Here is a 13,927-nt window from a genome sequence, read left to right on the forward strand (position 1 = left end):
CGCTCGAGGGGATTCATCCAATAGCAAAACTCTTACAGAACTTGTGTTTCAGTGTGTGGTGCCTGGAAACTCTATGTGTCCAATGATTCTCTCATGTAGCCAATTCCGTGTACAGGTTAGAAACCTACACAGACATCCTGGCTGTCTCTTCTTAGCAGTCTCAGAGCACTTCACCTGTTCCAAAGTTATCTAAGAGGTGTGGTCTGCTTCACTGTTCCACTGGTGAAGGAAAGAGGGTCTTGGAGAAGTTATGAGTTCTGTCCTGGATTTGCAGATGATGATGAGGAAGTCCTAATAGAAAACCCTTGGCTCCTAGGCAGTGATATAGATCAGTTTCCCCGGTGTGATCATTTCACACGCCAACTCATGCTGTGACGTTTCCCTTCTCTTGCTGTCTTCCGTTTCTCATGTAGAGTTAAGAATACAGTCTACGGCCCCAGTGCCCTGACTGCATCGATCATACAGTCTACGGCCACAGCGCCCTGATTGCATCGATCATACAGTCTACCGCCACCGCGCCCTGACTGCATCAATCATACAGTCTACCGCCACAATGCCCTGACTGCATCGATCATACAGTCTACCGCCACAGTGCCCTGACTGCATCGATCATACAGTCTACCGCAACCGCTCCCTGACTGCATCGATCATACAGTCTACGACCACAGTGCCCTGACTGCATCGATCATACAGTCAACCGCCACCGCGCCCTGAATGCTCTTCATCTCAGCTGATCTTGGAGGCTGGGCGGGGATGGGCCTGTTAATGTTTTCATAAGAAATCCAGAGGAGCTTTGGGGAAGGGCTTTGAAATTTAGATTGCTTGCTTATAAGACATCAAAAAATTAAATAAATAAAGACATTTAGGGGCTAGAGCAATGTCTCAGAGGTTAAGAGCACTTGCTACTCTTGTAGAGGACCGGGGTTCAGTTCCCCACATAGTGCTCATAATCATCTGTAACTTCAGCTATAGGGGGTCCCATGCTCTATCCTGAATTCTCGAGCACCAGGCACAAGTGTGTGCGCAGACATACCTGCAGACTTAAACACTCATATACATAAAATAAAATTAATAAAAATGATACAATAAAATTTTTAAAAATAATTTAATCTCTTATCTTATTTCAATTTCTGTTATAGCAACTTTCAATTTTCCCACCAATAAAATTGATAAAAAATAATAGGATTACTTTCACAAGATCCTTGTAAGGATAAATATGAACACAGAATACAAGAATATAGCACGATTAAGAAGCACCGTTTAGCGGAGAACTAGAATTGGGAACAAAGAGGTTTAACTTTTCATTCTGTGCTGAAGTATAAGGCAGTGGATAGTAGGCGTCTCCACCGATGGGATAAACCAATTCAAGCTGAGTTAAAAATATAAAAGCAGGTTTATTTGGGAGAAGCTTTTGGGCAGGTTCACCAGTCTCAGGGGGCAAGGCCAGAGAAGACTCCATGCAGACAGGGAGACGGGGGGGGGGGGGAGGGAGCAGAGAGAGCAGAGAGGGGCAGAGATGGGGGCAGAGAGAGGGAGTCACCACAGTGTCTTGATTATGTAGGGAAGAGACTGTGCAGAAAGGGCAGTGCAGCTTCTGGGCTGGAAAGTTCAGGGTAGGGGGCAGGGTATGCCAGACATACCCTGTAACAGGTAGGGAGGGACTGAAGTGTCCTGGGAGAACCTGGTGGACAAGTACACTTGGATACGTTAAATAAGCACCTCGGCTGCTTGTCTGGGATTTGAAATTTAGCAGTGGCCATCAGATTACTCCACACATAATCTTGGAAGTTCTTACAGCTGTTCCTGCATCCCAGTTTATCATTAAGACCAAGGTAATTCCCCAAAGTAGGAGTGAGGGTCACACCCGTTTCTCTATCTTTCTCCCTCCCCCAATCCCCAGATTATGGCTGGTATTCCTACCAACTGGAATCGGACTATTTGATCTCCCTTAATGTGTGATTTCTATTTCCTTGCAAGTTCATGAGGATGTAGCAGGTTGAGCTCCATCTTGTACACTTAACTTTTTCCCTATCTGATGTTCACTCAAGAGAACCGTAACAAGGGGTTGGGGATTTAGCTCAGTGGTAGAGCGCTTGCCTAGCCCTGGGTTCGGTCCCCAGCTCCAAAAAAAAAAAAAAAAAAAAAAAAAAGGAAAAAAGAAAAAAAAAAAGAGAACCGTAACAAAAAATGTTTTTGACTCCGGGTTCCATCCAGGTAGAGTCACTGGAACTCTGAGCCTGGTGAAGTGGTGAGCAGCTTCAGACACTGAGTCCAGGAGCCTTATGCAGTCTTGGAGCAGAGCCTGTACCAACCGCCACCTGCCTCCCCCATCTCTGCCTGAAACAGGGTAAGTCTCCTCACGGAAGCCACAGCTCTTACGTTAGAGGCTTCAAAGGGTTTTCTTGACATTTCAACTTAAAATCTTAATGGACAAGGACTTGGGATAGATTCTATGTGGATCTGGAACAAGGAACAGTTAAGCCATCCAGGATCTTACTCAAAACCTTTCTTCCTTTCTCCTAAGCCTGGTCAGTGTAAATCTCTGTTTCTCAGGGTAAGTCCCAGTGGCCACCAGGGCCCTACCAGGGAAAGGGCTCTGTTTTTGTCCTCTTTCTGACATCCTGCTGTTCAGCCGTGTACCCAACACCTTCCTCAAATAACTCCCTTGGTGATCAACAAGGTGGGCAAAATGGAGGGCAGCCTGCCAGCTGGGCTCCCCCTGCAACTCCAACCTGAGGTGTGTGTGTGTGTGTGTGTGTGTGTGTGTGTGTGTGTGTGTCCCATTCTTCTCTCCCAAACTGGGTTAAACAAAAACAATAATTGTTAAACTTAGAAAGAAAGAGAGGAAAACACCCCCCACAGAACTGCCCTAACATCCCCCTTCGGAGGGAGGGTTGTTTTTTCTTTCTGGCCACACTAATTCTCTTGGGATGCAATTTGAACCCTTTGCCTATTGTTCCTGCTTTAGCTCTTTCTATCCTGGGACATTTCTCTCTGCCTGAGTTCTTACCCAATCCCCTCTCCCACTCCTATCTCACACACACACACACACACACACACACACACACACACACACACACACACACACACACACACACCTCTGTGTACTTTTACTTCTACATCGTAATCACTGGACTGAACCCTGGAAGTGCAGGCAGAGCCCTGGGTTTGCAAAACCAGGAACATGTTTTCCCAGGAGATGCTTATGCAGCAATCCGGACATTCTCCTGGTTCTACCTTTTAATTAGTTTGGGGAGTTGCAGCCTAACAGTGTGGGTGCGCTTGCCAGCTGTGCTTTTCGGGAAGTTATATGGTTGGCACTCATCCTGTCTCCTCCCCGAGTTAGGAAATTATAGGCTGCCTGCTTGTCTTGGAAGTGTGAGTGCTGACCTTACCCACAGAACCTTGGATACTACAAGGCCTGCTCCAGCCAGCGCTCAGAGATCCTTGGGGACCGCTTGGCAACACTCGGCTAGCTCTCAGGTCTTGCAGCTTGCTGGAAAAATGGCTGACTTTTCATCTGAAAGGGATTGCTCGCCTCTGTGACTGTTCAATCCACTTGGGTGCCCTGTTGCAGAATCAATGTCTGCCAGGGGCCAGCAAGGAGATTTCATGGCTTGAGGGGTGCCTGTGGCTCTCTCTTATACAGGGCTCTGTTTGCACTTCAGGACTCTGACACCTTGTCCTCATGAAATGAGAAACTGGGGGATCCTCTGGCCTCCCTCCTGAGAGGCTGCCCTATCTGTACGTCCTCAGAGGGGCCCTGTGGGTTGTACTGCTGAAATCAGACCTCTCATCTCTGCTGTCTAAATGAACGTTTCCCCTCTGCACAGTGCACTCTTACTTTGTTTATGAGTTCTGTCTCTGACTGACTGCATCACACTTTCAGCTCTGGTTTTGACTTCCAAGGTTTAATGTACCTTCTGGAAACGGGTGGATCCTGGCCGCTTTCCTGCTCTTTTACACAGATGCTTTTCTAGCTCAGCTGTGAACAGCCAGTGTCTCTTATGTGGGTTGTGTTTATTTCCACCTGACACTCCTAGTTCAAACCCAGTAGAACTGTTTTCTGTCTTCATTTGCCCCGTATTTTTTTTTCTGTCTACATTTCTGCTTTTATAGCTCTTACACATCCATGCTCATCCGTGCTCATACACATACAGAAAGAGACATATGTGTGTTCAAGCATGTATATGTGCATACCAACCTCTGTCCCATACTTGCTCTTTAGGGAAGGAAAGGCCTTGGCCAGCCTCTACCCATGGCTGGGCTTTTCTGGCTGATATTTAGTCACTGGCTTACTTAACTGTAGTGTTCTCTCTCTCTCTCTCTCTCTCTCTCTCTCTCTCTCTCTCTCTCTCTCTCTCTCTCTCTCTCTCTCTCTCTCTGGTAGTCCTGGCTGTCCCAGAATCACTTTGTAGTCCAGGCTGGCCTCGAACTCTGAGATCTTCCTGCCTCTGCCTCTCAAGTGCCGGGATGAAGGGAGTGTGCCATCAATGCCTGCCAGTAACTGCAGGGCTCTAGCCTGGAGAAATTCACTTGCTCACCATGGAATCCCAGCATGTTCATCAGGGATAATTCAGAAAGCTGAAGGGCCTGAACTCTGTAGTGTCCCTGCCCCTTCTGGGAGGCAGATTACAAATCAAGGGGCGGCTAAGAATTTTAGAAAATGTTTTCTGTACTCTGAAAAATGTACTTTCATAGCTTCTAATTTTATAGTATCTGCTTAAATTCAACGATTCATTGGACTTTATATATTTGTTTTTTCAAGATAAAAGAAGAAAGTTTTATGTAGATTTTATTTTTTATTATTTATATGTATGTTTCTCTGTGTGTGAACATGTGCTTGTGGGTGCCCACAGAGGCCAGAAGCCAGACCCCTAGAGCTAGAGCTTTGGTGGTTGGGAGCCCAGTGTGAGATGTGGGTGCTACGAATCAAACCCTCCTCCTTTAGAAAAGTAGCAAGCACTTGAAACACTAGCTCAGCCATCTCTCCGACCCTCAAATTTCCATTTAAGTTTTATAAGACTCAATGAGTTCATAAATTTCAGAATCTAAAAAGTCCAATTTTTTTTGGGCTCAAATTCTTTTTTTTTTTTTTTTTATTTTTATTAACTTGAGTATTTCTTATATACATTTCGAGTGTTATTCCCTTTCCCGGTTTCCGGGCAAACATCCCCCTCCCCCCTCCCCTTCCTTATGGGTGTTCCCCTCCCAACCCTCCCCCCATTGCCGCCCTCCCCCCATAGACTAGTTCACTGTGGGTTCAGTCTTAGCAGGACCCAGGGCTTCCCCTTCCACTGGTGCTCTTACTAGGATATTCATTGCTACCTATGGGGTCAGAGTCCAGGGTCAGTCCATGTATAGTCTTTAGGTAGTGGCTTAGTCCCTGGAAGCTCTGGTTGCTTGGCATTGTTGTACTTTTGGGGTCTCGAGCCCCTTCAAGCTCTTCCAGTTCTTTCTCTGATTCCTTCAATAGGGGACCTATTCTCAGTTCAGTGGTTTGCTGCTGGCATTCGCCTCTATATTTGCTGTATTCTGGCTGTGTCTCTCAGGAGCGATCTACATCCGGCTCCTGTCGGTCTGCACTTCTTTGCTTCATCCATCTTGTCTAATTGGGTGGCTGTATATGTATGGGCCACATGTGGGGCAGGCTCTGAATGGGTGTTCCTTCAGTCTCTGTTTTAATCTTTGCCTCTCCCTTCCCTGCCAAGGGTATTCTTTTTCCTCATTTAAAGAAGGAGTGAAGCATTCACATTTTGATCATCCGTCTTGAGTTTCGTTTGTTCTAGGGATCTAGGGTAATTCAAGCATTTGGGCTAATAGCCACTTATCAATGAGTGCATACCATGTATGTCTTTCTGTGATTGGGTTAGCTCACTCAGGATGATATTTTCCAGTTCCAACCATTTGCCTACGAATTTCATAAACTCGTTGTTTTTGATAGCTGAGTAATATTCCATTGTGTAGATGTACCACATTTTCTGTATCCATTCCTCTGTTGAAGGGCATCTGGGTTCTTTCCAGCTTCTGGCTATTATAAATAAGGCTGCGATGAACATAGTGGAGCACGTGTCTCTTTTATATGTTGAGGCATCTTTTGGGTATATGCCCAAGAGAGGTATAGCTGGATCATCAGGCAGTTCAATGTCCAATTTTCTGAGGAACCTCCAGACTGATTTCCAGAATGGTTTTACCAGTCTGCAATCCCACCAACAATGGAGGAGTGTTCCTCTTTCTCCACATCCTCGCCAGCATCTGCTGTCACCTGAGTTTTTGATCTTAGCCAATCGCACTGGTGTGAGGTGAAATCTCAGGGTTGTTTTGATTTGCATTTCCCTTATGACTAAAGATGTTGAACATTTCTTTAGGTGTTTCTCAGCCATTCGGCATTCCTCAGCTGTGAATTCTTTGTTTAGCTCTGAACCCCATTTTTTAATAGGGTTATTTGTTTCCCTGCGGTCTAACTTCTTGAGTTCTTTGTATATTTTGGAAATAAGGCCTCTATCTGTTGTAGGATTGGTAAAGATCTTTTCCCAATCTGTTGGTTGCCGTTTTGTCCTAACCACAGTGTCCTTTGCCTTACAGAAGCTTTGCAGTTTTATGAGATCCCATTTGTCGATTCTTGATCTTAGAGCATAAGCCATTGGTGTTTTGTTCAGGAAATTTTTTCCAGTGCCCATGTGTTCCAGATGCTTCCCTAGTTTTTCTTCTATTAGTTTGAGTGTGTCTGGTTTGATGTGGAGGTCCTTGATCCACTTGGACTTAAGCTTTGTACAGGGTGATAAGGATGGATCGATCTGTATTCTTCTACATGTTGCCCTCCAGTTGAACCAGCACCATTTGCTGAAAATACTATCTTTTTTCCATTGGATGGTTTTGGCTCCTTTGTCAAAAATCAAGTGACCATAGGTGTGTGGGTTCATTTCTGGGTCTTCAATTCTATTCCATTGGTCTATCTGTCTGTCTCTGTACCAATACCATGCAGTTTTTATCACTATTGCTCTGTAATACTGCTTGAGTTCAGGGATAGTGATTCCCCCTGAAGTCCTTTTATTGTTGAGGATAGCTTTAGCTATCCTGGGTTTTTTGTTATTCCAGATGAATTTGCAAATTGTTCTGTCTAACTCTTTGAAGAATTGGATTGGTATTTTGATGGGGATTGCATTGAATCTGTAGATTGCTTTTGGTAAAATGGTTGGGCTCAAATTCTTATAAGTAAAAATTTCTTCTTGTCTTGTCCTGCTTCTTCATGGGTCCCACCCCACCCAGACAGTGATAGTGTTAGGTTATTCTGTTTTAGTTGGGTCCTGGTAGTCAGATACCATAATCTAAGTCAGCAGCTACTTCATACACAGTGCCATGGCTGGTAAGAGGCTATGGGGGTAAAAATATGTAAAAGCATGATGATTTGAGTTTGATTCCCAGATCTAATAGTGGAAGGAAGGACAGAAGGAAGAGACCCCTGAATGCTGTCCTCTGACCTCCATACACATGCTGTGGACACCTGCGTGCATACACACACATACACTCACACACATGCATATATACACACACACACTCACATACATATACACACTCACTAACATACACACTCACACACTTACACACTCACATACACTCACACACATACACACACACTCACACATGCATACACATACACACACTCACACATGCATATACATACACACTCACACACACTCACACGCACTCACACACTCATACACACATACACCCACACATACACTCACACACTCACACACTCACACACACTCACACATACACATTCACATACATATACACACACTCACACACATATACACTCACACACAAATACTCACACAATACACACACTCACGCACACACACATACACTCTCACACACACACTCACACTCATACAATACACACACACACTCACACATACACTCACACACACATACATTCACACACACAATACACACACTCACACACTCATACACACTCACACACACACTCTCCTATACATCCACACTCACACAATACACACACTCAGACACACACTCACACACATAGTAGTAATAATAATGAGAAGCTGGTTGTAATAGCAGACTCAGAAAGCCTCCTTTTAATCTGGCACACATATACCCCTTAGAATTGATTGAGTAACCCATCTCATTCCACACCCACATATTGCTGCTCTTAACCTTTCCCCCTCTGACAGTTTACATCATAGTCTTTGTTCCACTATGACGTTTTAATCGCAGCCATGTTGCTTAAGTGCCTTTGTTTCACCGTTTTGCAGATTAAGCCAGATTAAGGTTTGGGGGTTTAGAGGGTTGGCTCCAGCTATTCAGATAAGCACTAGTCCATGGGAATCTCCAGTGGATAGTCCTCAAAAGATTCAACATCATTGGTTTACCATGGCAAGGCCACAACTGGCCTTGTCAAAATGGAAGAGAGCTGTGGTTATCACAGCAGTATAAAGAAAGAGCAAGGGGCTGAGTTAGAGTAGAGTGTGCCCAGTTTAACTCAGTGGTTGGTCTTGAAGTGATTCTTCTTCTTCTTCTTCTTCTTCTTCTTCTTCTTCTTCTTCTTCTTCTTCTTCTTCTTCTTCTTCTTCTTCTTCCTCTTCCTCTTCCTCTTCCTCTTCCTCTTCCTCTTCTTCCTCTCTCTCTCTCTCTCTCTCTCTCTCTCTCTCTCTCTCTCTCTTTATTTTTAAAGAAAGGATCTTACCATATAGCCCTGACTGGCCTGGAACTCACAGAAATCCACTTGCCTATGTCTGCCTTGCTCACAAATACTGGAATTAATGGTGAGTACCACCACACCCAGCCAGCCCTGGCTCTTGGCAGAGGTAGGTGGACCAGTCAGCATCTGACCATTACATTCCTGATGTTAGAGAAGACACTCAGCAGGGTAGGTGAGCTTCAGGGATCCTCTGGATGCTCTTACCTTCTGTTCTAAAGGGAACGGAAGACCAGATGTCAGCTGCAACATGCCTTCAACTGTACAGGGCTGTCACCTCCAATTGCACCCGACCCTGAGCAAGCACCAGTCTCCTAATATTTGTCCCAAATCATTTAAATTACTTTTAAATCACTAGGTCATGTGGTTCTGGGTTAGTGGAGAAGGGTCACCAGTGCTAGCGTGTGGCTGGTGATGATATAGCGTCCTCTGAGAAAAGTCTATCGTGTTGGTAGCTGGTGGTACTGGTTTTGTGGAAAAAGGTCCAGATTCATTCTACGAAATGTATATGACACTCGTTCACCTATCCACCTCCAACTATAACTTCAGTAGGGAGGTGTGAAAAAGGAAATGTGTTAACTGGTGGTCACAAATACTTTCCATGGCCATAGGTTCAGAATGACCATAAAGGCTTCCAGAGTTGTCAACAGGAAGTGTTCACCTTCACTTGTGAGCATGGGAAGACCAGCCATTCTTTTATGGGATGTATGGTTTGTGTGGCAGTACCATACCCAGTACTTTATTAACAAGAAGATGTCACTTGGGCATGGAGAGATGGCTCAGTGGTTAAGAGCCCTGGCTCTTCCAGAGGTCCTGAGTTCAATTCCCGGCAACCACATGGTGGCTCATGACCATCTAGAATGGGATCCGATGCCCTCTTCTGGTGTGCAAAAGGATGTAACACTTATATACATAAATAAATAAATCTTTTTTTAAAAAGGAAGAAAAAAAATGTCACTTGCAAGTCACACCTGCTAGATGGCTTTTCACAAGTCACACCGTCACACCGTGGATGCACAGGGGGAAAGTAAATACTTGCCTGGGGTAAGCCACCTGGTCTTTAATTAGAAGTTAAGAGGAAGAGACAAGGTCCTGGCTACTGAGCTGTCCCCTGTCACCAGCTGCTCCCCTTACAAATTCATTGAGGGTGTCTCTTCCAGTTCATGCCTAAGAATAGGGAGTCCCAAGGCTTCAGGGAGGGGTAGCCCAGTTCTCTGGTTATGAGCGGGTGTCTGCCTGGCCAGGAAATACAAACACAGGCAGATAGACACTTTCCCAAGGACTTCGGCTGAGGCCTGGAGTTAGCCTGGATGAGACGCTGCCTCTGGGCTCACACCGAATGGGATACTGCTCACTTAGGCTGTAGAGACAGTGAATCACAGGAGTGGTCAGAGCCCATAGCCGAGTTGGGAAGCAAATTGGAGACAGGAAGCAAAACCAAAGGACCAGGAAGGTGCCAAAGCCAGGGTGAGAGTCAAGGATTGTAAGTACCCAGAGCACCAAAGAATAGGGACAGAGCCTTGGGGAGTCCTGCTCCCCAACAGTGAGGCGACTGTGGGCTGGAATAAGAGGGCCCATTCAGAAGGCTATGACAGTGACAAGCATGAAATTGGTGCCATCCTTGGTAGAGACGGGGAAGTATCACCTATGTCATGCAAGCGGGTACTATAAAGGCCTGGTACTCAGTCAGAGGCATGGGGAAGAGAGGAAGCTTTAGAACATAACTATGCCCTTGGCTAAGCTGGCTGGGCGAATGCAATGTCAGCCACAAAGGCCTGAGAGCTGCCAAGGGTAGGCTCCTGTAGGTACAGGGCATCTGAGTTAAGGACCAAGATACATATTTGGATACCCTCATCCTAAGAAATAATGCTAAAAGGTGTTCTGCTGAAAGTATGGGTGGATTGAGAAGTATAGAAGCCCAGCAGGGTGGCTGAAGACGAGAAGCCAGCATTTCCATAGACAGGACTCAGAGAGGCCTTAATGGAACTTGAGCCTGGCATGGCTGGATTGAAGACTCAAGTGCCAAGAAATGGGGCATAGTGGGTAGAGGAAGATGGAGCTATGGAAGTCAGTTCTGCTGTGACAAGTAGGGGACAGAGGCCTGTCTGGACGTGGGCAGTGGCTTTCAAGGACTAGTCAGTGTTCTCTGCCTCAGGGCCCTTCCCCGCCCCCAGTCGTCAGCAGTAAAGGGCAGATGATATGACATGAATGTGCACAGGGTCACATAAAGTTGGCTGCAGGGATGGAGTATGGTCCAAAGTGCACAACCGAATAAATGAGGCCATGGCCAACTGTGGGAACGGTTGGGGGGGTGGACTAGTTCCTACCAGCTCACACACCGACCATGTGTATCTCTGTGTTCTGGGCCATCATGTTCACAGCTTGGAGTGGGCTTCAGAGGAAGCATTTGTACCATAGTGATTGGCATTAGCTTTTTATTTATTTATTTATTTATTTATTTATTTATTTATTTATTTATTTATTGGCATTAGCTTTTGCTTATTAGGGGACTAGTTGTTAAATTAGTTGTTGCCAGGTATGATCACACGGCCTGAAATTCTAGCCCTCAGGAGACTGAGGCAGGGTAATTACCATGAGTTAGAGGCCAGCCTGGGCAACAAAGGTAGTCCAAACCTAACCTGGGCCACGAAGCAAGGCCTTGCCTCAAATTGTTAAATATTTACTGGTACATACACCATTGGGGGTAGTAAAGTTTTCATGTGTAGGCAGGTAAATGAATGGGTTCACAGAGAGAGAGAGAGAGAGAGAGAGAGAGAGAGAGAGAGCAGGAAAATGAGGGCCCATTGCCTGAAAGTATGAAATTTGAAGCCTAGGGGTTTGAGTGTAAATTCTGACTCTGCCACTTAACTAGCTGTGTGTCCAGAGCCAAGTTATTTAACCTCTCTGGGCCTCGGTTTCCGGCTTCATATAGCTAAAACTTTTTAAAGTTTTATATGTGAAGACATATTTACAAGAAGTAACGGGACCTGGCATGTCCTAAGTGTTCACATGGTTATTACCCACACTGCATTCAACACCCTGGTACTCAAGTCCCATCTGATGAGCCCTTAGATCAACCCCTCTTCCTCCGCCCCAGCTCAGACATCACTGTATCTCCTCTGATCCACACCCCTTTCCTCTGACCCACCCCCCCTTTCTGCCCTGCCTCTTGCTTCCTCCAGTCTGTTCTCCACACTGCAGTGCGTGTTCAAAAAGACATCCCAAAATTAATATAATAATAATAATAATAATAATAATAATAATAATAATGCCTCCTCTCTGCCGACCTTTCTTAATAGAGTCCCGTCCCCACCCCCATGCCAACCTTCTATTCTCCTGACCTGCTCCTGCACCACCAGTCTGTCCCAGCCCTCACCGTCCGCCACCTGCTGTGGTTTGACCGCTCGCTGGTCATACCTGCCTGCCTGTCATTTTCTTCTTTCTTCTGTGTCCTTATCGTCTCCTTCCCAACAGCTTCAGGACAGGTATTTCTCTCGTCTTCTCTACCCTTTAGTGTAGGAGTTGGCATCTTGTAGCTTTTCACCAGACATTTCTTATTCAATCAATTAAGTGTTTGATTGACACACCAGAATGTAAACTGAGGAGAATGGAGTAAGCTATAAAAAGCAGAAGATAGTCACCGGAGTCCCTTTAGTGCTGTGGGCTGCTACAGAGACCACTCAGCGACACTCCCAGGCACCATCTCTGGCACAGCCCAGCCCAGCTCTGCTTCTAATCTTTCTGGGTGCCTAACCAAAGGGCTAAGCCAGGCATTGTTTAGGAAATTAGCCAGACACGGTTGGGTTAAAGCCTCTGTTGTGTTTTGCTGAAGGGTAGAGAAAGAGAACTCTTTCCTGTCTTTACTGTGCCTGGCTTCTGGCGCCTTCCTGTTATCATAATGGCTCTTTGTTGGTGGCTTTTCAGAGGAGTGGGGCAACATTTCACCCTCGGCCACACTTTGGACACTGTCGGGAGCCTGCTAACTGTGCCACAGGCTGAGGGTTACATCAGCTTCTTTGACTCTGCAGGGTTAATGTGGGGATGATGACTGGCTGGGGTGATATCTGGTTCTGCAGAATAGGGTTTGGGAGAAGAACAGAGGGTTATACTGAGAGCACTCTTGGCGGGAGCCTCAGGCTTAGAACCTTCCTCGGTTCATCCACCCACAGCCATGCCTGCAAGTGCCTCAGCTTGAGAAACATGGGCTGCATAAACACAGACCTTTGTCCCATCCTGTTCTTTGCACACCTCCCCTCAGCAACCACCTACTATCCCATTTCCCTAATAGATGGATAGACAAAGAGAGGTGGCAGTGGTACCCAGAGGACCAGCAGACAGCAAGAAGCCAAAGTGGACTCAACCAATTGACTTGCTAAACTCTGGTAGGCCAGCATGACTTAGGATGTTTCTGTCCCTAAGAATATTGCTCAGATATTTCTATGGAATCCCTATGAGTCTGCCAGGCCTTAAAAATGCTATTTCTTGGCTAGGTCAAAGCAGAGTAAGACCACTTCACCTTTGGGGATTTAGTGAACGTGTTCTAGACCACAATAGTCTGTCTTATTTGGGCCATTTCCCTAACAGCATCTTAGCCTATGTGGACTCTCCTTCTGGGCTTCAAATAAGCCAGCTTGGTTCTAACCCCAAGAGCAGCCAGGTCACCTTTTGTGGCTATGTCTTCCCTGCATCCTCAGCAGATGCCTGTTCTTTTCTAGACAGTGGTATGGCTTCAGGAATTCTCCTCTCCTGCATCCTCTATTCCTCACAGACTAGGCCAAGGGGGAGATCTAGAGCAGCGGAGAAGGAGTCCCCCATTTCATATCCCACCTTCCTGGTCTCTTTTAGAACAGACAATTGTCTCCCTTCAGAGCCAAGGCACTTGTTCCCCTTGTGCTGGATAGTTATGTCAATGTAACACAAGCCAGAGCCATCTTAGAGGAGGGAACCTCAAATAAGAAGATGCCTCCGTAAAACCAGACTGTAGGTAAGCCTGCAGTGCATTTTCTCAATTAGTGATTGATGTGGGAGGCCATTATGAGTGATGCCATCCCTGGGTTGGTGGTCCTAGATTCATTCTCTCTCTATCTCTCTCCCTCCCTCCCTCCCTTCTTTCCTCCCTCCCTCCCTCCGTCTTTCCCTCCCTCCCCTCCCTCCATCTATCCACTTTTCTCTCCCTCCCTCCCATCCTCTTCCTCTTAAAGCAGA

At 46.0% G+C, this 13,927-nt stretch overlaps 1 long non-coding RNA gene across 1 annotated transcript; it reads right to left on the reverse strand.

Moving 5' to 3' along the window:
- Positions 1–8,075: 8,075 nt before the first annotated feature.
- Positions 8,076–12,619, reverse strand: LOC147996524 (uncharacterized). The gene is made up of 2 exons (XR_015678306.1): positions 12,140–12,619; positions 8,076–8,937 (listed from the first exon to the last, which is right to left on the reverse strand). It is a non-coding gene; the product is annotated as an uncharacterized LOC147996524 (long non-coding RNA).
- Between the last annotated feature and the right edge of the window lie 1,308 nt (positions 12,620–13,927).

The sequence above is a fragment of the Rattus norvegicus genome, chromosome 2 (genome assembly GCF_021556685.1).
Source record: "Rattus norvegicus strain SHRSP/BbbUtx chromosome 2, alternate assembly SHRSP_T2T, whole genome shotgun sequence".
Taxonomy (NCBI): Eukaryota; Metazoa; Chordata; class Mammalia; order Rodentia; family Muridae; genus Rattus; species Rattus norvegicus.